Source organism: Tachypleus tridentatus, chromosome 12, assembly GCF_004210375.1.
Source record: "Tachypleus tridentatus isolate NWPU-2018 chromosome 12, ASM421037v1, whole genome shotgun sequence".
Lineage (NCBI taxonomy): Eukaryota > Metazoa > Arthropoda > Merostomata > Xiphosura > Limulidae > Tachypleus > Tachypleus tridentatus.
In genome coordinates, this window is record NC_134836.1 from 91,865,795 (window position 1) to 91,891,926 (window position 26,132).

Here is a 26,132-nt window from a genome sequence, read left to right on the forward strand (position 1 = left end):
GCCTCCACGGCTGAAAGGGCGAGCATGTTTGGAGCGACCTGGATTCGAACCCGCGACCCTCGGATTACGAGTCGAACGCCTTAACACGCTTGGCTATGCCGGGCCATGTTTTGAATTATATTAAAATTTGGATAACAGTTGTCACTTCTCGGAAAGTTTCCGTAGACGATATAGAATGATGGAACTCGTACAATTCATTATAATTATATTAAATTTAATTTATTTACATTTTATATATATTGTTTTTACAAACTAAAGTGCATAACAATAACTTTAGACTGTTGATTAATACTGTTTATTGAATGTTACCAATTTGAGCTGATCAACTAAACCACTAAATCGTTATGGAAATGGACTCGCCATACTTGTAACTGTAGAAATGATTTTTAATTTCTAATAAAAATTAAGATTCTAAAGAGAACGTGTCAAACACTATTTTTTTGTGGACGTCCATCTATATTTATACAAATTATATATATATATATAATAAATATTTAGTTATTTTATTTGCATATTATATAGAATAAAAATATATAATTCTTTTAAAATACAATTGTTTAGTCTATTTAAATGTAAATTGACTGAAATTATGTATCATGAACCACAATAGGGATCGCGCAAAAATTTGTTCAAAACTGTTGTTGTTGTTGTTTTGAATTAAGCACAAAGCTACTCAATGGGCTATCTGTGCTCTACCCACCACGGGTATCGAAACCCGGTGTTCAGCGTTGTAAGTCCGCAGGCATACTGAGCCGCTGGGGGGCTATTCAACACTCTAATAGAACATTAGGGCAAAACTCACCTTAAAAAGCAGACCTATTCTTGAAATTGCACCCAAAAACTTTCTTTTTAATAGTTACGACTACTCAAACATTGATGGTAAGCAAAATAATTTATTTCATATTGTAGGAAAAAAATCAAAAAATTTCACGTTGTTATGAAAATTCTTATTTCACTAGCTTACAGCATATTCGGCTGGGTATTCTATACCCAAAATTATGCAAACATACTATATGTGACTTACTTAAAAGTTAATTTTTGTGGTTATAAATACATAATAGCTGTGATGTTGTCAGAGCGACTGTTTTTGTATTTATCGAGTGTTTGCATGAAACCTCAAATACAAAGACCCCAGACAAGGTGAATTACTGTTTTAAAAACATAAAGCCTTAATTAAAGCCACGTTTTTTGACGTATTTGCTTAATATTGAAAAACTGCTTTTACACTGATAAAACTGTATACGCGCTTCGTGGGGGTTAAGTCTCTATACCTCCCTGTCCATTAACAAAACCAACATACAAGATAATTATAAAATTATAATTTAAAATCTACAAATAGGGATCGCAAAGTGAGTTAGAAAACAGGCCTGAAGGTCTGCTGCTGACAGTTTGCTCAAGTTAAACAAATCCCAAGGCCCAGCATGACTAGGTGGTTAATGTTCGCCCTTTCAACTGTGGTAGCTTATAATCTGACGGGTAGTCTCACTATTCGTTGGTAAAATAGTAGCCCAAGAGTTGGCGATGGGTGCCTTCCATCTAGTCTTACATTGTTAATTTAGGGACAACTAGCCCAGATAGCCCTTGAGTAGCTTTGCGCAAAATTCAAAGCAAACAAATCTATATTATGACTCCACTACAAAATTAATACAAGAGATATCTACTTTAGTGTGAGATCGCATAGGAATTTCGCTAAAACTTAAAGAGTACGTTTAAACTTTATTCGACTTGTCCAATTTTGCCTTGCTGCAAAATGTTCTGATATCTTTACTTTTCACCATCAAGAACACCGGTGTTTACCTAGCGTGCGCATTAGTTGGAAACTACAAACAAATCCTGCTTTTTCTAGCACAGAAATTGGAAACTGCCACATGGAAAGTTCCAGATTTGGCTTCTGCATGTTTACTTGAGTCGCTATTGTTAACCTTTACTCGAGTTTGCTGTCTCTACGTTTCCTCTGGAATATATTTCAGAAAGTTTTTAATAGTGGATGATTACTATAATGGACTTCCTTAATCAGACGACAGTAGAATTTTTTTCTGCTGTTTTTTATACTGAGCTAAAATTGTAAGGACGAATTCAGTGTATATTACCACTGCATGTAGCAATATGTCTTATAGCTACATTAAAATATTTGGTATTAAAGTAACATTTTAAACGTTGTCGATAATTGGTGATTTATGGTGAGTGTGCCGGTGTTGTCTATTTTGCATGCGTTGTTTGTGTTACTTTATTCTAGCAAATATGTGTGCACATCAGACTAACAAAGTAAGATATTACTGTATCTGCTTATCTATGTTGTATTACCTTAGAAGTATTACTGTTCCGTCCTGATGAGATTACTTTGTTACTGCTCTTCTTTTCTTACATTTCGCTGATAGAAGTCAATCATTAAGTCTGTAAAGATACAGGAATGACACAATCCTTACCTTCAAGACTGTCCTTTCAAAACAACTTAGGCCCAGCATGGCCAGGTGGTTAAGGCGCATGACTCGTAATCCGAGGGTCGTGGGTACGAATCCTCGTCACACCAAACATGCTCGCCCATTCAGCCGTGGGGGCGTTATAATGTGACGGTCAATCCCACTCTTCGTTGATAAAAGAGTAGCTCAGGAATTGGCGATGGGTGGTGATGACTAACTGCCTTCCCTTTAGTCTTACACCGCTGAATTAGAGACAACTAGCGCACATAGCCCTCGTGTAGCTTTGCGCGAAATTCAAAATAAACCAAAACAACTTTAAATTTTACTTTTGTAGCTACATACCAGCACATGTATTTATTATTTGTCGTATATTTGTTTGTTTGTTTTTTGGACTGCTTCAAAACCTCTTCTATTCAGTAGAAATTAGTTCGAACATTCATAAAAGTGTATTTATGAAAAGGCAAAGTCCATGCAGCAGTAAACTGTTTAAAAACATATGGCAATCAACTGAATGCTCATGCATGTACATATTTTAAAACTTATTCTCCATAAATGTGCTTAAAAAGCGTAATAAAGAAGATTTAAAATAGTATAGAAGTTTTGTTTGAATTTTGCGCAAAGCTACTCGAGGGCTATCTGCGCTAGCCGTCCCTAATTTAGCAGTGTAAGACTAGAGGGAAGGCAATTAGCCATCACCACCCTCTGCCAATTCTTGGGCTACTCTTTTACCAACGAATAGTGGGATTGACCATCACATTATAACGTCCTCACGGTTGAAAGAGCGAGCATGTTTAGTGCTACAGGGATTCGAACTTGCAACCCTCAGATTAGGAGTCGATCGTCTTAACCACCTGGCCATGCTAGGCCTAGAGATTTGTAACTTGAGCAAATGTCAGCAGCAGATGTCTAGTTTTCTAACTCATTTTGCGATCTCAAAATGTAAATATTATGTCTAACAACTAGAGACATTAAAAAATGTAAACAAACAAGGCTAGAAATAATGTTGGTATTATATTCTCAAGCTATAAATATCTGTTTTAACTCCACTAAAATTGAAAACTACTGTAAACACTGAGTCAAAATAGGTATTTCAGGTAGTTAGTTTCAACTCCATCTTCAATCACGATTCTAACAATTTTAATTTTTTGTTTTGAATGTAATGTGTCTTGCCTAGCTTTTTGGTCGAAGATTATGTTAAATTTAGCAAATCGTTGTTATAATTTACTCCAAGTCTGTTACTGTCTAATTCAGTAGAATTTAACAATACAAAAGCCTTTTTCAAGAATAAGTTTCTGTTGAATACGACAAAACTTCATAGAGGAAAAAAAATCTTCATTAATTTAGAAAATACGTATGTGTACAAAAATTGTTAATTAAAATGTCAGACCATTTATTAACTATATGCTTTGCTGATGCATTCTTACTAACATAAGTCTAATGTAATACAATGCTACTAACTTAAACCTAATGTGGTGTACCTTAATTTACGTAAGTTCAATATCATACACTAATACTAAATTAAGGCTAACACGATATACACTTTTGTAATGTTAAGGCTAATTTCATTTTTACTTTACTATGTTCATGCCAGCATGATACAGTTATAGAATATTTAGGTTATTATAATCCAGGCTTATTTATATAATCTGGTTAATGCAATACAGTTTAACAAGTTGCAGGAAATGTAGCATGAAACAGAGATACTATATTCAAGTTAGTATGATACATCCATAGTAGATGTTCAAACTGGTATAATACATCTACAGTAGATGTTCAAGTTAGTACGATACATCCACAGTAGATGTTCAAATTAGTATAATACATCTATAGTAGATGTTGAAGATAGTATGATACATCCACAGTAGATGTTCAAGTTAGTATGATACATCCATAATAGATGTTCAAAGATAGTATGATACATCCACAGTAGATGTTCAAGTTAGTATGATACCTCCATAGTAGATGTTCAAGTTAGTATGATGCAACTTAACTATGCCGTAGCAAAAGCGAATAAAACATAGCTCTTATAGTATTTATTGGTCCTAAGGAACTATTTTTGTGCAGATCTAAGTACATTTTGCTTTGTAATTATCCATTGATAAACTGAACTGTATTATTTCAAAAGTATTTGTAACATTATACGTTAAATTAAGTACACCATAGACTCTCAGTAACCTGCAATCCGCTAACTTCTATCGCCTTTATCGTATTAGAAGTTACATTTAGATTACTCTGAAAATAACTTTACGTCTCACTGGCATTCAGAATATGGATATAAAAATGTTAGTAGCCAAACATAAAATCATAAACTAAATAAGTTTTCTGCGAATACAGTATTGACATGAAGAAAAACACCTGAAACGTTGTTATTTTTTTTATTAATCTCTAAGTTTTTATAAAGAGTTTACTTTTCAACAAAATACGATCAAATGGGTTACAATGTTTGATGGGATGTAAATAAACCACATGCCAGGGACTGAAACAGGAAATTGACATGTCTATTATTCAGCAGGAGAGCGTTCAATTGACCTTCTTCTCGTCAAACATGAACCCAAAATTAATCAACTGGTAAAACAACTAAAAAGTAAACAGGACAGCTTCAGGTGTTGCAGAGATAAAACATCTATCTCAGTGGGTGGTAGAATCTTGATTGTGGGCCAACTTGTGAGACATGTCTACTTACTGTCCAAGGCCAGAAACAAATTATCGTCTATTCCTGCAACACGGGATAGTTTTATTTACTTTAAATCAGCAAATAGTGTAAACGTCGTGCATAATACGATGTCACGACGGAAACATCAACATGAGATGAATATGTTCCTATGTGCGAGGAATCGTCACCATTCCGACTTAACTACAGAGATGATAGGTCATCATATAGAATTCCATCGATAAAACTACTGTACATTATGTTAATAAAGAGTAATTTGAGAATTAAATTTAATTCGCAACACTTCATAATCTTGACTAATAATACTTAATTATCACATAGTTTGTATTGCATTTACTATAATTAAAAGTCATGCCATTTGTTGGTTTTGAGATCAGCAGAAGTTAACTGGAACTTTCGTGAGTAACAGTATGTCTTTTTCTTGCTTATGTATCACTACTACATGTCGAAACTTAAGAATTATTTAAACCTAATATAGCTTAGCAAGAAGTGGGCGTTTAAAAAATAAAATAAAAAATATTTCTCGAATTTGAACGTTTCATACGTTTCATGAGACAATGCAATTGAAATACATTTATTTGTTGTGAGAAATAACTATTGGTTGGATAATTATCATACACTATGTCCATGTTGAGAAGTGTAGGATCTTCATTCGAGTGCAATATAATGTGCAAAAGGACACATAAACAGCCATGATGAGACCTGAGATTATTAACAAAGATTAACCTGAAGATGACTTAAAAAAAAAAGATCGAAACGTTGTTTTCTGCTTTGTTAGTAAAACTGTTAATACCCATACTAACCGTCTTGAGATAATTTTTACTTCAAGTGGGTTTCTCGTTATCATGAGATTACACTGCACAACAATTTTTTTGAAAAGTTTTGCTTCCTGAAAAGTTTTTGCTGATTGTGACAGGTACCTGGTGGGTATGCTCAAATATAGTGCATACTCTGAGAAATAGACAGTTAACTGTTTACCGGCAATAACGTATTTAATTGCGTTTATGTTTCTAATACGCTATTACGTTCAACATAATTAAAAGTGTTTTGCTCCTGATCTTCGTTTGTATTCAATGTCCGGTGCATCACGTTGCAGTGTCCAACAATATTCAGTATTGACTGGTGAAAATGAAGATTTCGATGAAACGGTACATGATGGGCAAATTTGGATGTGATTTTCGTGATCAGCAGCCAAAAATCTATAAGGAACACCCAACAGTGTTCAAGAAGCGAAAACTTTCTTGTGCAATGTTATTATCAGTTTTATTGAATTTTTGAGCAAATTATGTGCGCACACAACAAAGCTATTCGAAATTAGAAGTCAAAATAAAAGCAAAAGGAAAGCATCCCACAATAGATAAAACCTAATTTTTCATATGAAGAACTAATCATGGAAATTACAAATTTCAACTTTATACTGTCAAAAAAATAAGTCTCTTTATAGTACACTATAGTAACACGTGATAAAAAGTCTTAAACTGTAAAAAGACGTACTAACAAAAATTAAATCGCATAATTTATTAAATAAGACGATCCCCAATGGCGGAACGGTAAATATAAGGACATGCAACGTTAAATGTGGTTTCGATACCTGTGGTGGAGAGAGTGCAGAATGTCCACCGTGTAACTTTCTGTTTAACAACCACAAGCAAACAAAAAAAAAGATCATAATAAAAAGGTAAGCCAAAAACCATAAAAATAAAAACCATATTTCATTCAAGTTTCTTTATATGTATTTATATTAAAAACCTAAGAACGTACCATCAACATTCCACGAAATTATACTCGTAAATTGCACAGACATTTCAAAAAAAAAGAATTTTAACATAGCTTGTATGTCTGAACTTCGCATTTTTTCTTTTCACAAAAGAGATGAAATATTACTAAATAATACAATTTTACTCGAACAAAAAAGCAACCCAAGTAGAATGTGTAGTATTTTGTTAGAGAAAACATTTTGAAAACAGCAAAATTAAAAAATACAATTATAATAATAACTTAATCTTAATTGCTTTTTTTCTAGGTGATTTATCTGCAAATTTTGAAGCTAACAAAGTGTATTGATTTAATTTTAAGCATTGTCTCTATGCCATTCTATTCGCAGGATTTAGTTATTTTTGTCATCTTTTTTTTTTAGTAAAATGAGAGTTTACATATTGTGTTACAGTTCATTTCTTAACGGAACACTATGACCCGGTGGTTAAGGCACTCGACTAGTGATATGAGAGTCGCGAGTTTGAATCCCCGTCGCACCAAACAAGCTCGCCCTTTAGCCGTAGGATGTTAAATGTGTCGGTCAATCCCACTATTCGTTGGTAAAAGAGTAGCCCAAGGGTTGGCGGTGGGTGGTAATGACTAGCTGCCTTCCCTCTTGTTTTACACTACTAAATTAGGACGGCTAGCGCAGATAACACTCGTGTAGCTTTGTGCGAAATTCAGACCAAATCAGATTTAACGGAACACACAAGTCCACCTCCGGTACAGCGGTAAGTCTACGGATTTACATCGCTAACATCTCTGGTTCGATGCGACTTTGCCATGTGAAAACAAACACATGAATATATTTATATAGGTAGTAGAAAACAGAAAAGATTTAAAACTGTTGGGGATAATCACTTCAGACACAATACTAATTTTTAGCCCATAAAATTACCACCAATCTTTCTAAAACATATTTTGAATATAGAAAAGAACGATACTAAAAAAAAGTCCTAACTTTCGAAGTGATTAGTGACGTTTACAGGCAAAAACATGTCCCACAAATGTAATCATATTACTTATAAATGTCGCAACATTAACGCCCAATTAAAAATGAAAATCAAAGTAAAATTACAAAACTTATGTTGAAAATTAAATTAAAAGTAGAACATAGAAGTTTAATTATTGTTAACAGTTTAAATAATCATTACAAGAGAGAAAAACAAGTAGAGTCTATTAAGAGATGCAACACCAGAATTTAATTAAACATTCCTGGACTCTGAATACATGCACCTAGTTAACTTGATGTTAAAAGAGTCCATTGTATCAGGATACGTCATTCGCCGAACTGACTCAGATGATTAATTGCAAGTATCTTTAGAACATTATTTTTACTTTAAGTTAGACTGTGTCAGCAAAACTCATTACCATAGAAAATCATATAAAATTCATCACTGATTTATTAACTGTCTAACAAGTTTTAACTAATTACAAGTTTTGAAAAGAGCAAACACAAAAGAAGCTATTTGCTGATGTAATAAAACACTTTTTGTTACAACTGGATAACTGCCATAAGTTAATCATATATATATATATATAATCACATATGTATTTGGTAAGGTTTAGTAGAATTCTTTCGTAACTAAAGCCACATCAAAAAACCTCAGGTGAATCAGCGGTAAGCTTGAACGATTTAATACAAAACATTTGGGTTGGACACTAGCTGTGGGTACAGCCCAGAGAACATATTTTGTAGCTAATATTGATTAGATAATACGAAACTGTAATGAGTCGTGTTCCAAGAAGCAGGTAAAAAGTAAAATGGTCCTTGAGATAAAATATTTGGCTGTTAATTGCTTTCGAAATGAAGGGTCAAGACGATAAAGAGATAAGCCTAAGTGTAACTGATATTTCAAATGCAAAGAAAAAGAACAACACTTTATCGGTGTTTATAAAGAATATTTTAGACATTAGAAACACCAGAGTAGATTAAAATGAAAATTGGTTGTAGAACACCTTGAATTAAAACCTTTACATATATATATCTAAAACATTTAAAGTTCAACTTTAACAACATTTACAAAACAAGGATTCCCGGAAACACAGAAGGTCAAGACAGGAATGTCTATATATTTCCATTTTTCAATAAATATCGATTAATGTAATCAAAATACCCTTACTTCGTAGTCAAGCAATAATTAGCGCATACTAATACCTCTGGGACCATCACAAATGTTGCGTTGAAGTGAAAAGTTTCGAAACTGGTATCCAAGTAAGTTTGTTGTTGTTCCGTAACAGGGCCTGGCATGGCCTTAGGGTTACGGTACTCAACTTTATTTAGTTGTTTCATAAACATTGTTCAATAAATTCGTTTTATTTAGTGTTGTCTGATCGATATTGTTTGTAATTAAGCATAAACCAACACAAGGGGCTATCTGTAATCTGCCTTTCACACACATCGAAACAAAGTATCTAGTGTTGTAAGTCCGCAAAATACCTCTGTGCCACTAGGGGCGTCAATATTGTTCTATAAAGCTATTTTATCCACCTGTTATTTAAATAAATGCTATTATATTAATTATGTTAATTTTGACTACTATGGTTGAATATGAAAATGAAAATAATTAATTTCAGTTTCACTCTTGAAGTTTATGTTATAAGGATTATCTATACAGTCCCTTACTGTATTTGTTACAAGGATTATCTGTACAGTCACTTTCTGTTTAAGTTATAAGTATTACCTGTACAGTTAGTTAATGTTTATTTTTTAAAACAGTGGCCCAAGAGTTAGTCTATGACTTCTAAATTAGGGACAGCTATGCACTAAATTCAGTGGACATTTACATAATAATGGATCTAAACTTTTTTTTTAAATACATATGTACTCAAAACAAATAATTTAGAAATACTTCAGTGATCTAAAATCCCACCAGATAAATCAATAAAAAGGAACACGCCCAGTGGCGCAGAACTACGTCTGCGGACTCACAATACTAAAATTCAGTTTTTGACACCCACAGTGGGCAGAACATGTAATTAAAAAGATCCACAATAAGCAGGAAGATAGCATTACATTCAATGGGATTAATCTAAAAGGTGTGAAAACTTTCACTTATCTGGGCAGCATTGGTCCGTGAACTGAGGCACAGATGAAGACATCAAAATCCAGAATACTGAAGGCTGGTCATACCTCCAACACCTTAAAGCCAGTTTGGAGCTCAAAGGTTTTCACCATAAGAAACAAACACAGGATTTTCAATAACAACGTCAAGTCAGTCCTCCTATGCGATACTGTTTGTTTGTTTGAAATTAAGCACAAAATATACAATGTGCTATCTGTGCTCTGCTCAAAGGGGATCGAAACTCGGTTTATAGTGTTGTGAGTCAACAAACATACCACTGTGCCGCTGGGTGTATGTGGTTTAGAAACATGAAAAATAAAAACACCACCACATTAAAGAGGTCCTGACATTTACAGATAGATGTCAGCGAATTATGTGACCAGAAATCACCAGTAACAATTATCCCTGGTAGAGAACCAATCAAGATGCCAGCCGTAATTTGAGTGTCGTGGGTTCGAATCCCCGTCACACCAAACATGCTTGCCCTTTCAGCCGTGGGGGCGTTATGTGACGGTCAATTACACTATTCATGAATTTAAAAACCCAGCATGTGGCGGTAAATCCCACTATTCGTTGGTAAAAGAGTAACCCAAGAGTTGGCGGTGGGTGGTGATGACAAGCTACCTTTCCTATAGTCTTACACTGTTAAATTAGGGACGGTTAACACAGATAGCCCTCGAGAAGCTTTGAGCGAAGTTCAAAACAAACCAAAACCAAACCAAGATACAATCACCATCCAAAAGAAAATGGGTTTGGATCAGAGATACCCTTGGGAAATCAGTTTATATTTAAGTGGAACCCACAAGGCAAAAGAAAGGTTAACCGTCCGAAAAAGACTTGAAAAAGATTGGTCGATTAATGTAATGGGAAACCTGGTGTTAGGTGAAGAGGGCACAACCGTATCCGATGGTCCATTCGGAGTTTCAAGGCTTAAGTCAAGCCAATTAGTTTATTATTGTAGCACATTTTCCAGTGGCTTCCAAAATTAATTCTATCTCTCACAAACCTTATATATCTAAATACGTGTATTAATACTGTAATAAGAGATTTTGTATTTATTATTCTGTTATTTCATACAGCTACTGGAAAAAGTGTATTAAATCCCACAGGAAATTAAATAAGTCACTTAATATGTATATATACATAAATGTTAACATTAGCCAGAATCACAATCCTTTCTCAAACAGAGATCAAGCAAACGTTAGGGACAATTATTCAGCATTAAGAAATAATAAAACAAAATATGTAAACGCTGGTATGGATTTATGGTATGGCATTGACCTGTAAACGTGCAGTAGAATTCCTAGATTTTGTTGAGTGCGCTTTAAGTAAAGATTAAGTAAGTGAGTTTGGGAAAGAAGTAGTATTACTCAGAACTAGCTACTTATCTAACAGAAACTCTGTTACTAAGGCGTTCCTGATAAAGACTGGTCCATTTATCTTATTTAAATTATTTTACTGAGTAATACACACAGATGGTCCCTAATTTCCTATAGTACTGTTTGTTCAGGTGTTATAGGTTTGTACTTCAGGTGGTACAGGTTTGAGTAGCTCAATGGTGATTAAAACTTTTGAAGTTGAAAGTAACGCGACTTACTTCGAGAAGCTCTAACAAGACAAAGATCAACGCGTTTAAAAACTGAAAGTCCTCTAAGCCTAATCACGAACTGTACTTAGTACATTTATCTTCTAGCCCACGTTTCTTATTATGCATGTGTAATTCTTAACATGCTTTACCGAATACTTTGTTATATCATTATGGCACTGCATATATTATAACACAGTTGAATTCCATTTTAAGTTAGATTAAACTGAGTTTAATATAAAACCACCCAAGTTAATTCTCCCCAGTTGTTTAAAAAAAAATTGATTAACCTAAGGAAGATGGGTTAAGCCGGGCATAACTTAGTGAATTTAATATATTTAAGTAACAATACTAAGCACTCACCAGTTTGTTTTGAATTTCGCCCAAAGCTACTCGAGGGCTATCTGCTCTAGCCATCCCTAATTTAGCAGTGTAAGACTAGAGAGAAGGCAGGTAGTCGTCACCACTTACCGCCAACTCTTGGGCTACTCTTTTACCAACGAATAGTGGGATTGACAGTCGCTTTATAACGCCCCCACGGCTGAAAGGGCGAGCATGTTTGGTGTGACGGTAATTCGAACCCGCAGCCCTCGGATTACGAGACGAACGCCTTAACACGCTTGGCCATGCCGGGCCCTAAGCACTCACCAAAATATACAAAGTCTACAGTATACTGACACGGGTGGAGAAATCCAAGAGTACCAAATATGGTGGACTCTAGTTGCACAGTAGTAAATCTGCAAACTAATAACTCTAGAAATCGGGTTTCTATACCCGTAGGAGGGGCAGCACAGATAGCTTTGTACGTAACGACAAATAAACGAACCAGCTATTTACATTACTAAAGCTTTTCCGAATTATAATGCTTCTAACAATATATTACTTCACAAATATAGTTTATATGAATCATAATATGAAACCTAGGGCTTCAACGTATCAAAGTGCAAATTAGTTGATAGCGCAGCAAATGAAAACTTTATACAGTATATATATATATATCAGTGTAAAGTGAAGGGCAAACACACAATACCTCCAAGTGATATATCTGCGGACTTATACGACTAGAAACCGGATTTAAATACCTATGGTTGACACAACACAGATAGCCCTTTATATAGCTTTGTGCTTGATTCATTCGCAGCTGAACATGGGAAGAAAGTTTAGCAATACCGCGGTGCGAACCCTGGACTTTACGATAGCCAGTACTGTACATATTCATTTTAGTGGTTGTATGTTATACACGTACGAAACATCACCCGACATTAAATGCTGAATAAAAGTTATTAACAGAAATATGAGAAAACTCTACATCATACATTACAATCTTAAACATTTGTTATAAGAAAATAAATTTTAATGTCAACAACTAATCATACCTTGAGTGGAAAAAAATGGCGCTTATAATTTTTTTTTCAAAATTTTGCAACGTCAGTTTTGTTATTTTAAAACAAAAAATTATAAGAAATGATGCCACGCGAGTCATTAAGACTTCAATGAATATACGCTCTTCCTTATGATTTGTTGTTTGGTCTTATATATGTGAAATGCTAAGATAACAAAATCGGTTTGATTCGATATTAGTATGAGATATAAAAATCATTCGAAAAAATCAAACCTCTCATAGTTTTGCAAATCTAATAATATCCTTTTTAAACTCTGCCTGTTTACATAATTGGATTTGTTAGAACATTGTATTTAATCACAAAAAAAACTGTATATCTGTTATAACTCAGAAATGTTTGTGTCCACAGGTGGGAATGAGTCAAGTCTTCGGATGCTAAAATTAAGGATTTAATTTACTTTGGTGGACACAACAGATATCCTGATGTGATTTTTCTATAAGAAGACACAAAGAGAAAAGTTTGACCTTAGTTGTGAATTTCAGTCAGTAGGGTTTATTGTGTATATATATTATTAAGTTATAATATTTATAAAAAAACAAACAGTAAAACGCTAAATATTTCAATTTGGCTGAAGTGACCTTTATGTGCATTAAAACTAGATTGAAGTGGCAGAAGCCTGAAAATTATATTTGGAAAGTTTGCCCCTAAAGAAGAAAGGTTCACCTTTCGAAAGCGCTCAAGTTATAAGGTTTCTATTTCATTTTTATCAAGACTTCTTGGACCTACGTGTTTTTAGAACATCATGGAAAGTTTGATTTCATTGTTATGCATATGTTGCTGTTGTTTGTTACACAAAAAGTCAGAATAAATTCGGTTAACCGAGTAAAACCCCTGCGGTATTGTGTGTTGCTGGTTGACTTCCCTAGCTCCTTCCAGTAGTTCACGAGTAGAGACGGCCATGACTGAATTCTATAGGTTATCGGCTTAGCCATTTAGCCAGTGTGCACATAAAATGTTACTTAGGTTGATATTATTAATACCAGTTTGAGTGATAGAATACAACTAGCTGTTCCATATCTTAAGCTCTGGTAAAACGTGTTGGTGCATAATTGTAATTTTTCGTTCAGTTCATTATAAGATATAATTAAATAAAACATTTTCTGTACTGATTACAACAGAAATATAATATGATTTTAACTGTTAGTATAACTTTAAGTAGAGATAAGAAATAACACAATAAATATATATATACATAAATGGAACTCTTTACCCGAGAGCTCTGGGACGATGAACTTGTTTTCCTTTAGGGCAGTGTCTGGCGATTAATCACGGGGTGTTAACATTAGCAGACGTATTTTCTTTCTACCATCATTATTCACAGAGTGATGACAACTGTCTTTAAAAAGTAAGTCTATAACGTAATTGTAGACTGCCATCCAAGATTATTTCTCCTTTATAAAGAGGGAGATAACTTCACTCTTACATATACTGGTCATTACAGAGCTCAATAAGTTGATGAACACCTCACATAATCAACATATTTTGCAAGTAGAAATAATTGAAGTGTTCTATAAATGACAGTAAAGGTCCTCAGAAGTTTTCTATCAATGTAATTCACAATGTAACAACTTAAAACCTTTGTTTTCACTGACGATTTGATATATATGTATACAAGATAAATTTCATTATTCAATACGAATGCTTCACAATGCTTTACAGGCGTCCTTTCCTTATAAAGATCTCACGTTTTAAAAAGTATTATTAGTTTTCATAAGTATGTTAAGTGGACGTCAGTGCTTTCTAAAAGAGTTTTATTTTTCACTGCTATACATATACATATACCTGCATGTATATAAAGTATTTTGTATACGTTACATTGGTTTGGTTTGTTTTGAATTTCGCGCAAGGCTACTCGAGGGCTATCTGCGCTAGACGTCCCTAATTTAGCAGTGTAAGGCTAGAAGAAAGGCAGCTAGTCATCACCACCCATCGCTAACTCTTGGGCTACTCTTTTAGCAACGAATAGTGGGACTGACCGTCACATTATAACGCCCCCACGGCTGAAAGGGCGAGCAAATTTGGTGTGACAGTGATTTGAGCCAGCGACCCTCAGATTACGAGTCAAGTACCTTAACCATATGGTCATGCCAAGCAACGGAACGTTGAAATAAGCCTTTTTTTTTTTTTTTACAATTACTTTATGGTATTATATAAACCATCCTAGTTAAATGCTAACTCATATTTTATGGTATTATATATAAATATATACTATTCTGCCAAAACATTAACTCACTTTTTATGGTATAATATATACCTTCCAGGTTAAACACTATCTTTCTGATAAATAATGATGCATACAATTTTGGAGATAAATCAATATTTCTTGTAGGCAGTAGGTAAATTAAATTACAAGTTTGAATATTGCCAAAAATTTTACCAATTTTCCAATCCTGATATCTCCTTGATAGTGTAAGTGTGACTGAAAGATCTGACTATAAGCAAGCATGACACTTAAAACACTAATTTGGTGATCATAAAGTCATGAATCCAGGAGTTACATTTCAATTATTACAGATCTCTAATAGTTAAAATCTGAAATATTGTATATTAAATTACTGTGTTGCATTAGATGAGAAAAACATTCATTGTAAACCACTATTCATGTGTCAAAAATGTTCAATTACAAATATACAATCTTGCTCAATTCAGATCATTTTAAACACAATTTTAAGAAAACAGAGGACTACAATGCTTTCGAGAACGTAAAAATCAGATAAAGATAAAAAAATTATATGAAACACATATTTTATGATAAACGATGTGACAGAGCTTGACTGTAGTTTAAAATATTCTCCTGTACACAAGAGAACAGCTAATAACTCAGTTGAAGTGAAGGAATTCACAAAATGCAATGAAACTATTTATCAGAAAATATTTCTAGGACTTGTAACACAATTAACTGTCATCCAACTGTCAGGAGAAACTAAATCAACTGTATTTTCTAAATTTAGCGTTTAACAAAGAAAAGGATTCTCATGATAAGTGAATATCAATTAAGAGAGTAACAACGGATAGGAACGACACATTTATAGGCAATAGAATCTAGAGCCTTGGTTTGGTTAGAATTCCGCACAAAGCTACAAGAGGGCTAACTCCCCAAATAGAAGTGAAAGACTAGATGGAAGGCAGCTAATTATCAACACCCACTGTCAATTCATGGGCTACTTTCTTACAAACGAATAGTGAGATCGACTGTCACATTATAACATTACCATGGTTGCAAGGGCAAGCATACTTGGTGGAATGAGGGAATCGAACTCGCGACCCTAACCACTAAGCCCTGCCGAACTAGTAAACAAGGGACGACTCAACATGAATCTTCTTCTTTTTTTGTTAAATAGAAAACATACATCGAAGCTAATACTGAGTGAATAAAACATAATATTAGGTTGTGGCAGGTTTTAGACAAATTTTACTGTATTAGGTTGCGGCATGGTAGAAAAAATACGGTATTTGTATTCTAATTGGGTTCATACATAAAACGTTTGTTCAAAGTTTTTCTTCACTACTTTTTTAAACGCATACATAAGTAATAACGTGGATCATCATATTTCTTTGATGGTCGACAGTGTGGACTTTCAAGGTACACGCATCCTTTCATAGAATAGGATCTGTTATCTGAACGATCGCAAATTAAGGATACGAATTTAGTGGCAAAACAATCGACATCCTGTTGTTCTTTATTCTCGAATACGGTGAAGGAAAAAGTGTACGGGAATTCCCAACTATGAGTATCAGATACGTCTTTGAAGCATCCAAAATTTCCTTGCCACTTTGTTTGGTTGTTAGTTTTAGTAAGTAAGCTTAATTAAAAAAGTTGCGTCTACACTATCGTTTAACCAATCATAAATCATCTGTTATCTCAAAACCATTTCATTCATTATCACACGTTACTCAGATAAGTATATCATATTTCTCTGGACTAACTTCCATAATATTACGAGTTATTCACATTTGTATAATAAAACATCTTTTTAAGTGTTTGTGGCGTTCGATTCACACACATGCTTTAAAAGGTAATGTAAAAGTAAAATCAATTTACAATGAAAAACTAGTTTCAAAAACTTAAAAAAGTGTGTTGACCCTAAACGTGAGCTAACACGTGGCTATAATTACAATGGTTTGTATAGTATTAGCTAAAATTATTATACAACCTTTTGGTTGGTGTTGCCGTTGCTATTGTTAATTAAGCATGGAAAACTAACGCTTCCTTCAATTACTCCTTATGTCTGACTAATCAATAATATTTTCATGTACAGTTTATTGCATTAAAATGTATCAAAATATTTAAAAGTTTTTATTCGTCTACAGTAAATATATTTTAACATCTACCGTTTTGAAAGAGATATGTGATTTAATTATTTAAAATTATAGTTTTACTTTGACCTTATATTATAACACTAACCATTGATAATATGATCCTAACTAAATGGTAATGTGATTATTTTATTTTACTTATACCTTTTATAAGCACATGACATGAAAGAAAATACATTTACTCTAAACTGCTGTTCATATGATAATTTCCTAGTCCGTACCAAACATGCCTGCCCTTCCAGCCGTGGGGATGTTATAATGTGACGGTCAATCTCATTATTCGTTGGTAAAAGAGTAGCCCAAGAGTTGGCGGTGAATGGTGATGACTAACTGTTTTCTCTCTAGTCTTACACTATTAAATTGGGAACGGCTACCGCAGGTATCCCTCGTGTAGCTTTGCGTGAAATTTAAAACAAACAAACAAAATCTTTGGGGCTGTTAATTTACGATGTAAACATCGTATTGTTTAACTATTATAGATTAAACATTCATTTATGAAGAAGTTAATCAATACAAGTATTTTACCAATAAAATGTTGTCCAACGTATATAATTCAATAGCGTTCTGAGATAGAATGTATTCACTCAACAGCGTAGGGTGTTCTACAATGGTAGACAAGAACTTTCCAAGAAATTTATTACTGTCCAAAAGTGATTTAAATAGCATGTAACTTGCATGACAGACCTTCTTCAGTTCAACACAGACTCAGTTCGATTAAGTATCATTGAAATGAGCTTGAAATGCGCCATCGTAATCTTCTACAAAACTCTGTTTTAGCCAGTTTTAAACTAATACTCCTTAACGATTGGCTATAAAGTAACAATGCACATTCCATGCTTCGCCACGCCCAGATCATTATCACATTGATATCATCATGGTAAGCATTATAAAAACACAATTTACTAATGATGCGATCTTTGTGACTGTTAATATATACCAAAGTTATGTATTAAGTATTGAATAGCAAAAAGGTGGCCCGGCATGACCAGGTGGGTTAAGGCGTTAGAGTCGTATTCTGAGGGTCGCGGGTTCGAATCCCGGTCGCACCAAACGTGCTCGTCCTTTCAGCCGTGGGAGCGTTATAATATGACGGTCAATCCCACTATTCGTTGGTAAAGGAGTAGCCCAAGAATTGGCAGTGGGTGGTGATGGCTAATTGCCTTCCCTCAAGCCTTACACTGCTAAATTAGGGACGGCTAGCACAGATAACCCTCGAGTAACTTTGTGCGAAATTCAAAAAACAAACAAACAAACAAGCAAAAGGTACAATAACGTATCCTTAATGGTAATTTTTAATGGAAATGTAACCCCAAACACGCCACTAAATTTGAAGCCAATAATTAAACGCGGAAGATCAAAGATGGCTAAAGAAAAGATGACGTAATGAACAGTTCACGTTCTTTATGATATTTGCATATACATGACGTACAAACATACCTGGAGAAGAATACAAAGAAAATCTATGTGTTGACTCAGGTACATATATCTACTAGTATATAATTTTGTCTCAAAAACAATGCATATGTTTCATTTATGCCTAAGGGGCTACACGTGGTCTAGTGCTTTAGCATGCCCAGACCGTGGATCCAGGGTACCATTAGTCGAGATCTCCTTGCCTTAAAAATGTGCTCCACACTTTGGGGTCTTAAGTGTGTGATTTAAGGGTGGCTTTCGAACCATACTTTACGTTCAATCTTAAACTTGTGGGAACATACGCATATATAACTATCGCTATGTAAGGTTGTGTGATATTTAGAAACAAACAAACAGCTATGACGTACAAGGTGTTAAACTGATCTCTTGTACGTTGCGTCTTTCAAACAAACAATTCTTCTTCTTTCTTCAAAGCTCTGTTCTTATATATAGATATATAACTGTATCGTAACATAACATGAATAGAAAATTTACAAAGGAATGAATTGTCAAAATTACTGAAAGTTTCACAAGAACTCCCTTCAGCTCTTGAATTCTAATTACAGTCGATAAGGCCTTTGTTTAAATCCTGTAGGATAATATGAAAAAAAAGCATCAGATAGGTAACATAAAATAAAATAAAAAAGGTTTCAAATAGGGTTAGAGGTCATTTATAGGTTCGTTACAAACTAACTGAGGGTACTCTTAAGGAAACCATAAATGTGTAAAGAACATTCTTAAATAATGTTCCTCTCTCTTTTTTTATTCTGTTATTAACGATCTTATTAGATGCTATTACATATCCTGATTCGTGGAACGTAACGACTGACACGTTTACGAGAGCTATCTGCGCTTTGACTCATTTAAACAATACTTGTGTCTTTAATTTCGAAGACAAGATTCTATTTTTTTTAAAAAAGCGAAAATATGCCTTATTTCTCTATTTCAGGGGCTTTTTATCCTCTTCCTAGAGTAAAAAGGAAATAGCCCTTGTAAACTGTCGGACAGTTTCTATTTATCATTCAAAGAATTCGTAGTGATTGAATTAACCAATTCTGAGTGATGACTGATAACCGCCTTAGTAAAAGGGGAGACTGTTATGGCTTTGTGGTTAGGGTACTAACTCGCAAGTTGTGGGTCTTGGTATTAAAACCCGTCACCGAAAATACTTGTCTTTTCAACTGTGAAATGTCATAATGTTATGGTCAATCCAACTATTTGTTGGTAAATAGTAGTTCCAGAATTGGAGTAGGAGCGCAAACGCAGACAGTCCAAAGAGAAATGTACTTTTAGAACATCCAAAAAATGGTGTAAGACGATAGTTTAAAATGGTTATCATAAGACAAGAAAGAAGTGTAGATAGATGAAGCTTAAAACTTACCATTTGCTTTCAGACTGTTCACAATAAATGAGGCTCAGATATTGCATGATAATGACAAATGTTAATATTTTGTCTGCTGTAATAGTGCAGGAATCCGATGAAGAGGGATTGGTGGAACAGTTGGTTTTATTTGCAACGTGTTCTGGAGGACAGCTGTAGTAGTTAGAGGATTAATTACATTAATGATGGTGTTCTAAAAACACGTAGGTCCAAGAAGTCTTGATAAAACTGAAACAGAAATCCTATAGCCCGAACGCTTTCGAAAGGTGGACCTTTCTTCTTCATGGGTAAACTGGGAGAATTGCAATAATGATATATTTATTGAAAGTTTTTTTTTAATTATATGTAATTATGAACCACAAAGTCATAGATCCACGAACAAGCTGATGCATTGATATGTTAGAAGATGTATATAAAAAACTACATCAATAATTGTACAATTAAAATGAACAAAATTAAATTTTACACACATTTTTCTAATAAGTAAAATGTTCAACGCGAATGTTGCTTAGAAAGACACATTGTTAGCAGGCAGAGAATGAAGGGTACATTTTTGACACTCAATTACTCATTCATATCCTTATATTTTGAAGTCATTTACCTAAATATAAGTATGTACATGTGTGTTCTCTTTGTGGGACAACAGTAAGTTTACACACACACACACAACGCTAAGACCAGAGATCCGATTCTCCACGATGGATACAACAGATAGCCTGAGTGGATTTGCTCTAAAATAAATTTATGAGCAATCTCTGTGTGTATATGTGCTACAAGCAATCATTAGAATATTATATTGAGTAATATCTGTACAATGTTAAGATACATTCTTCAGTTATTTAAATAATGCATAAATATATTGCAATATGTATTATTGTTTACAACCATTTTGTTCAGTGCAAATCCCCCAAAGATGTTCAAATCATGCTTATTACAATGAAATATATATATATATATTTAATTCACTGATAACACACGTAATTACTTTCAATTTGTAATTACGGATCAGTTTTAGCTTTTATATTTAAATAATTTACTTTGTCGAACACTTGAATTATGTTCGTTCATTTGCATAGGGGAAAAAAGTTTAAAAATATCAAAGGAATAGTGTGTAATAGACTACACAAAAATACGGTCTCGGAAAAGTTTAGCGAAAAATAAAAAATCTTGACAATCTTTCCTATGAAAGAACTACACAAAATATATAACGAAACTAGCAGTCACATTTCTATTGAAATCAGGGTTGACAAGGTAATATATCATTAGAGATTCCACATAGAGGAAAATCACTCAACCTGAATAAAAACTAAATAAAAGAACTGCAAAACTCTTTTTGCTTTAAAAACAGATCCAGAGATAGAAGTATCAGAAGGAAAACGGGAATTGTTCGACATGTTAGGAAGTTTTGACGTGCTCATCGATCATCTATCATTGTGTTTTCATGAAAGGTTCTTTCTGATGATCTTTTTGTGTACTTCTGATATGACGTTTGGATCCTCCTGCTGAAGACGACGCAGACGCTGAGCCCTAAAAGAAACTTATCACGCACAACCAGCTGATGAATCCTAGGAAATTGAGCTGGTCAAACACACACAAACATAACGCCTACTTCCCATGATACCTGCTATGCGTGAGTCCTTTTCTGAAAGTCTTAATAAGTTTACAAAGGATAGGTATCTCCAGGTGGTCAATGATGGATGTCTGTTTGTCTCGTGTTTTTTTTAATTTCGGACAAAACTACAAGAGGTTTATCGACGCTAGCTGTCCATAATTTAACAATATAAGACTAGAAAGAAGGTAGCTAGCTAGTCATCACCACCAACTCTTAGGTTACTCTTTTACCAACGAATAATGGGATTGACCAATACATTATTACGCCCCTACGGCTGAAAGGGAGAATATGTTTGGTGCGACGGGGTTTCAAACTCGCGACCTTCGGATTACGAATTGAGTGCCTACCACCTGCCTATGCCGGGCCGTTAATTAAAATCGTTGAATCACTTGAAAGGCAGCTGGAAATGTATACATTCTAGTTTGTTCAAATACACCTGTGGAAACGTAAAATTCGAAATACTAGTAATCAGTCATAACAGTAAACAATATGAAAATGATGAGCTGAGCTAAAAAGTTTGGAATTTATGAACATTTAGATTTAACGTGATCACTTTTTCCTTCTAATGCAGAGTTTTCAGACTTTTAAATATTTTGAAATAATGTTTTCTTTGATAACTACCCGGTTTATGTTTCTAGAAAGTGCAAAAAATCAGACAAAACGAATTTCCTGTTTTGGTTCATTTATTAGTCTTCAAAAGAGATATGTAAATAAACATTCTTACAACCTCACTAATTCTGTTCCAATAGTAGGAGGTTCTCTAAACGCAAAATTCTTTAACATTGAGGAAGCGGAATATATTTATATAACATATCATAAATCTTCAAACTTTCTTCCAAGATGTTTTTAAAACTGTTTTTTTGGTATATAATAGAAACCCCATCTCGAATGCTTGTATGTGTATATTGAAAGTTCAGTTCAACGCGTCTGGCCCAGCAAGGCCAGGTGGTTAAAGCACTTAACTCGTAATCCGAGGGTTGGGGGTTCGAATCCCTGTCACACAATAAATGCTCGCCCTTTCAGCTGTGGATGCATTATAATGTGACGGTAAATCCCACTATTTGTTGGTAAAAGAGTATTCCAAGAGTTGACGATGATGACTAGATGCCTTTCCTCTAGTCTTACACTGCTAAGTTAGAAACGGCAGCGCAGATAGCCCTCGTGTAGGTTTGCGCGAAATTAAAAAAAAAAAAAGGAATGTGTCCAAGTCAGCATGCTTCACTATGAAATACACATAACCTATCACTTGTTTTATAAATTAGTAATTTTTATAACATGAGGCTATAATCAGATATGTACTATTTCAGTAATCTTATAGGGATTTTTCGTGAGTCTTCTATCATTATAATGATAATGTCCTTTTTAAATCAAAGGAACAGTGAAAATGTTGATCATTTGTTTCACTGTTATTTCCAAATAACGTTGTATTTAAATACAATAATATCTATTAAGCTGAGGCTTGATCGTTGTCGGTGTTGTCCTAAACTTATGTTTCATTCATATATAAAAGAACAATGAACATAGGTTGTGGAATTTTAAAAAATCCTTTTCCGTTCTTACATTATTGTATGTAAAGATGGCCTCTGTTTCCGATGTAATATTATGGCTTAGTTACATAGCATACTATATATATGTATGTCTTTCAAATTATAGAGTATCTTAGTCTCGCTAGGGGTTTAAATAATCGATTGAAAATACTTATGTTTATGATATAGAAATATGAGGAAATAAAGCAAAACAGGCTGAAAAATACAGTTCATGCTTTATGTACCATCAAGAATGATACACACTTGAATTCTGAGATTTCGCTCCAGGAAAGCTCTCTATGGAAAATCAATTCTCACTAAGATATTGCAAGGAACATCTACTGCTAAGGATTCGACGCTTCCTTAACTTCTTTATGTTTATAGGAGTTATTTATAGTAATAAAACGAGTCATTTTGAAATATGCCAGAAAAGGCACTCGCTATTTTATAAGCACCTTATTTGTTGTATAATATTTCTTCTTCATGTGCCACGAATCAAAAGATAAGTAACAGACATTACCTTGATGTGCAATGTTGTTCTTTCGCAGTCTGTTGATAACGTGAATATAAGATGTCATTGCTATTACTGTTCCTATAATCCTTGGAACGTATGTATAGCTATAAAAAAACAAAAAGCAAGCTAAACGTTAAAGCTGTTTGTCCATAGCGAATGTATGAAATTATGATCGTACTGTATGTGAAAGTTTTTAAAATAATAATACACAACTTGTTGTATCAGAAATAAACCATTAGTTTCACGAGCGATATGTAAAGCGTCTATATGTTTGGTTCGTGGTAAATTTCTTGCCATCCGAGAGGAAATTCGTATGGCTGGAAAAGCATGTATTTTTTTTTTTCCAAAAGAAATATCAACCTAACGAGCTTGTTAAAAAGAAAAGATTAAAGAGCACAATTATTCGAAGAGAAAAACCCTCAAATCTCTCCTTGGAGAAAAAAAACCTGTACAGAATCGCGATAAAAATAACACTCAAAACTCATCCTTAGTTAATAAAAAGAAATGCTATCATTTCCAAAGGAAAGTAATTTTTATGAAAAAAGAACACTCCGATATAAAACACAATTGATTGTGATGCACCTAGACATATCCTTTGATGCTCCCAACAAGATAATAAACAAGAATATGAATTTGGCAAAGGTTTACAAGCTGAAAGTCACAAAATGTTGTGTGTTTGCTTTGCTTAAAGAATGTCTTGTAATTCTGAGTTTACATCCAGTAGAAGATCTTGGGAATGTTTTTCAAGATGTGGTCTGAGATTGGCCTTCTCATCCTTTCAACAAACCTGTTACAAGAGAATGCAATTAAGGATGGAAGAATAGATTCAAGAATCAATTATCTTGAGAGGCATTATATTTAATTAGTGGAAAACTCAATGTCTAAAAGTAATTAGTTGATGAACCAAAGCAACATTATTTAACTTGAAGATCAAAAGTGTGTTTCAAAGCATAACGAATATCACATATTACATATAAATGTATCATGCTTTATATAATAATATTTCTTTGTAATGGTTCTTCTAATTGCTATTCATTTAATTGTTTATTATTGTCTAGTATTACATAAATGATTTCCAAGTGATCATTGACCATAAACTCATAATCTTCCAGAGCTGGGAATAAAATACTTTTGTCGCCACTGGCAATAATTTCCAGACGGCTTGAAATCTTCAGTGGCATATTTAGGTAGTGACTAGAGGGGGCTCAATCCTAGGACCCATGGTCGTAATGGAGACCCATTAATAATTTTATTCTATATAAAATTACATGGAATGTAGGGCCAACAAAAATTATTAGCCCCTGGACCCACACAATCTTAATTCCGCCACTGGAAATCTTTGGGTTATTTTTCAAGATCTGAAGTAAAATGGCCAATCACGTGAACCCTTCATGATTAAAAGACAACTTGTGAAGAATCAAAATGACACCAGATCAAGCACCTGCTAGAACATTCGTGATCTGTCTCAACCCCTTTCGTGCAAGGAAAAATGTTTTTCATTGTCAGTAATATGCATAGGTCGTGACATCTAGCGAGATTCAGCATAATTATACTTTAACACATTTTCTGTGGGACCTTGCATGCAAATCAACTTAATAATATATTCTTCTGAGATCACGTAAAAACAATGAAATGAATCAAGAATCAATTATCGCACAGTTATAAAGATAAACTACAATTATAAGGCAGCAGCTGCACTTGTGGTTTCAAATAAATTACGAGTACTTCTGGTCTACTATTCAGGACTGCTACACCTGTAGCTGTTGGTTACTCTCATGGAAGGCCCTTTCTACAAAGTTGACAATTTCACTTTTGCTCATTCTAACAGAACTAAACACAATGTTGATTTAATGCACTCACTGGGGCTATTTTCTATTAGTTATCTTTATCACTTGTCCAAATGCACAATTGTTATTGCAGTAATAGTTAGTAAACGTGATTATTAGAAGGATATAGTAAGAGAGAAACAGATACCATAGAGTGCGTTTTAAAAACATATAGCTTAAGTATTTTTCTGTTATCTAATAACAACATTTTCAGGTGGGTACATTTTTATCCATCCCCTTGTAGATTTATGGCTAATAATATTTGTTAATTAGTTTTAACTTTGATATTATTAATAATTATAATTAAAACAAATAACAGTCATATGTATATAACAAAATACTAGGAATTAAAAAGTTCCTAAAAGTAGTTTTGGTTTTAATAACAGATTTTCCATACTACAGGTAAACAGATTTTCAAATAATATGAATTTTTTCTATCACTTAAGGATTTTTTTACAAATTAGAAAAAAACTCTTACTTACATCAAATTATTATTTTCTTTACCACAATGATTTTTTTTATTATTATATTTGTTGTGTTTGGATTCTAGAACGATTGATAAGACTTTCACGTCGCAATTGGTCTAGAGAAATCTATAGTCACTGGTTGTAAACATTATAAGCATAACAAAATGTGACCATATT